This window comes from Myotis brandtii, unplaced genomic scaffold, assembly GCF_000412655.1.
Source record: "Myotis brandtii unplaced genomic scaffold, ASM41265v1 scaffold41, whole genome shotgun sequence".
In the NCBI taxonomy this organism is placed as follows: Eukaryota; Metazoa; Chordata; class Mammalia; order Chiroptera; family Vespertilionidae; genus Myotis; species Myotis brandtii.
Window position 1 is genome coordinate 1,812,590 of NW_005365763.1, and position 3,044 is coordinate 1,815,633.

A 3,044-nucleotide genomic window follows, 5' to 3' on the forward strand; every position below is an offset into this window, starting at 1 on the left:
TTTGGGATTATCTGGTTTTAGTATTATGAAGTGGCCTTCCTTATCTCTTGTTATGGCCTTCACTTTGAGGTCTAATTTGTCAGATAAAAGTATTGCTACCCCAGGTTTTTTTTTTTTTTTTCATTTCCATTTGCCTGATTGATATTTTTCCATCCCTTTACTTTCAGTCTGTGTGAGTCCCTTTTTCTGAGGTTGGTCTCTTGTAGACAGCATATATGGGTCATGTTTTCTTATCCATTCAGCCACTTGATGTCTTTTGATTGGAGCATTATTTCCATTTCCATTTAAAGTTATTATTGATAGGTACTTGTTTGTAGTCATTTTTATTTTTTGTGCCTGTGTTCATTCTTCCCTTTTTATTTCTTCTTTTTACACCAGTCCCTTTAGCATTTCTTGCATTGCTGGCTTGGCCTTTATTTTTGTCTGTGAAGCTCCTAATTTCCCCTTCAATTTTTTTTTTTTGTGTGTGTGTGTGGAAAGGCAAGCTTTATTTCCAAGCAACCTGACCAGAGTGGCCAGGGGGTCCAGAACTACAAACTAGTAGAAAGGAGAACACAGTTACATGTTCCACTGGCAGGGTCTCAGTCGGGAGTCTCACCAATTCCTCCTGATCGCCAAGCACCTGCCCAGGTTCCTCTTCAGGCTGAACCTAAGAAAGTAGGCTTGAAGAAGCCCATGACATCTTTGTTGTCCAAACACACCTATTTCAAGAAAGAAAACACCTGGAGGCAACTTGAGGGAATCTGCTTAATTATTAAAATAAATATTTACATGGAAATACAGTTATTTTAGTTCTTCACATTTTCACACTTAAAAGAGACACAGAGATTTCCTTCATGTTTTCAGCAGTGGAATTGGTAAAGATCCTGCCTGTTTCATAGGAAATGTATTACTTTCGATTACTCCTCACAACAGCCACCTGGAAGATTATTCCATCACTTTTGAAGGACTGGTTGGGTTGGCATCTGCAATGGTAGCCAAATAAATGAGATTTCTGTGTAGCACATGCTGGTACCTACGGTGAAAAACAGGCAAAAATTAGTCTTGTTTTTACTGAACATGAACAAACAACTGGAAGAGAATTTACCTACTCTAGTGGAAAGGCTCATCCACTGACTGATGAGTCGGTGTTAGCCACCTTCTTGTTTAACACTTTCAAGGAAAATATATCCACTTATTTCCATAGGCACCTCTCTAGACTATGGTATTGAACCAAACTTCTAAACTGGTCCCTGTGCTCTATCTCTGTACCCCTACACATAACAGCCTGAGTGATCACTGTGCAATTTAAGTTAAGATCATGTCCTATCTCTGTTTAGTACTTTTCAAAGGCTCCCATCTCATTCTGAGCAAAGCTGAGCCCTTCTCGTGGCCCACAAGGCCCTACAAGATCGGGACCTCTAGTTGCCTCTCTGATCTCATCTTCTACCACTTTCCCTTTGCTCACTGAGTTCTGGTTACAGCGGCATCCTTGCTGACATTTAAAGACATGGAGCACACTCCAGCCTGGGGGCTTTTCCACCTCATGCTCTGCCTCACATACTGCACAGCTGGCTCCCTTACCTCAGGTATCTCCTCAAATGTCACATCAGAGATACCTGGTATAACACAGCACCCTGCCCCCCACTTACCCACACTTTATTCTTATTCAAAGAGTTATTAGCATGTGCTTAATTATATGATCTCTGGTTGGGTTGGCATCTGCAATGGTAGCCAAATAAATGAGATTTCTCTGTGGCACATGCTATACAAAAGGTAAGCTCCACGCCTGCAGAGCTACTGTTTTGGTCCTGATTCCCCAGTAGCTAAGACAGTTCCTGGTACTCAGCGGGACTTACAAAATACCTGAACAAACTTAAAAGCAGGGATGGAATACCTCCACGTGTGCTTCCTATTGTAGCGATTCTCGGTCAGGGAGTCGAGCTCCCTACCAAGGAAGAAAAGTCAGACTAGGAAGCAGGAGCCATGGCAGGTGCAATGTGAAAAAGCCCACCAGGAGACTTTGATAACTTTCTTACCCAGAGGCTGAGAATCACTGCACCAAATGGAATGCTTTGCAACTCCTTCTCATATAGAAAAATGGGAGTGTTTACTATAAACTGCAAAAAAGCAAATGACCAAATACCAGAGTCAAATGTAAAAACTTATCCAAAGACGGATTATCTCTACTATTCCACTGAGCTGTTCAGTGTAGGATTGTAGGTGATTTCTTTTTTTTGCGGGGGCGGGGGGGAGTATGTCTTTCTTAACTATGACTTCCGTAACAATGAAATAATGTATTTCTCTATAATAAACGGCATAATTCCTGGACTACATTTAGAAAACAGACTATTTTCTCTCACTAGAGCACATTAAATTACTGTACAAAATTTACCTCTGGCTTAACTTAGACATCTTTCATTGGTCTTAGTGTGTTAACGTTGCAAAGTTGGAAATGGGAGGGAACTTAGCAACCAAATGGTCTGACCCCACCCAACTGAACAGAAAAAGGGTGAGCCGCCGGGGATCCACGATAAGACAGCCGCCGCCGCCACCACGCGCTCCCAGGAGCACGGCTACCCCTTTATTTCCTCTCAGGCTGCCTCTCCTAAACTGTAAGGGTCCCCAAGAGACTTGCAATCACGGGAGCAACGGGCAGTGGCAGCTCACCCCAGGCCAGCCCCGGAATCTGTCTCCAAGGCCCCTTTTCTCTGACTTTCCAGGGAGCCACAGCAGCCCCGCCCAGGCTCTCTCCTGCAGCTTCTTCCACCCTAAGCCCTTCCTTGTGTCACTGTTCCCGGCTTTGATACACGCACCCTAAAAACAGAAACGAGAAAGCAGCCGCCAGGATCATCTCCATACGACTGTCAGCTGATTTCTCAACAGAAACTTTGCAGGCCAGAAGGGAGTGGCAAGAAATATTCAAAGTGCTGAATACCAAGAACCTACAACCAAGATTACTTTATCCAGCAAAGCTATCATTCAGAATTGAAGGTCAGATAAAGAGCTTCACAGATAAGGAAAAGCTAAAGGAGTTCATCACCACTAAACCAGTATTATACGAA

At 43.2% G+C, this 3,044-nt stretch overlaps 1 long non-coding RNA gene across 1 annotated transcript; it reads right to left on the reverse strand.

Annotated features, from left to right (window-relative positions):
- Positions 1–733: 733 nt before the first annotated feature.
- On the reverse strand, positions 734–2,829 carry LOC106727339. Its single transcript, XR_001363505.1, has 2 exons — positions 2,650–2,829; positions 734–2,099 (listed from the first exon to the last, which is right to left on the reverse strand). It is a non-coding gene; the product is annotated as an uncharacterized LOC106727339 (long non-coding RNA).
- Positions 2,830–3,044: the final 215 nt, after the last annotated feature.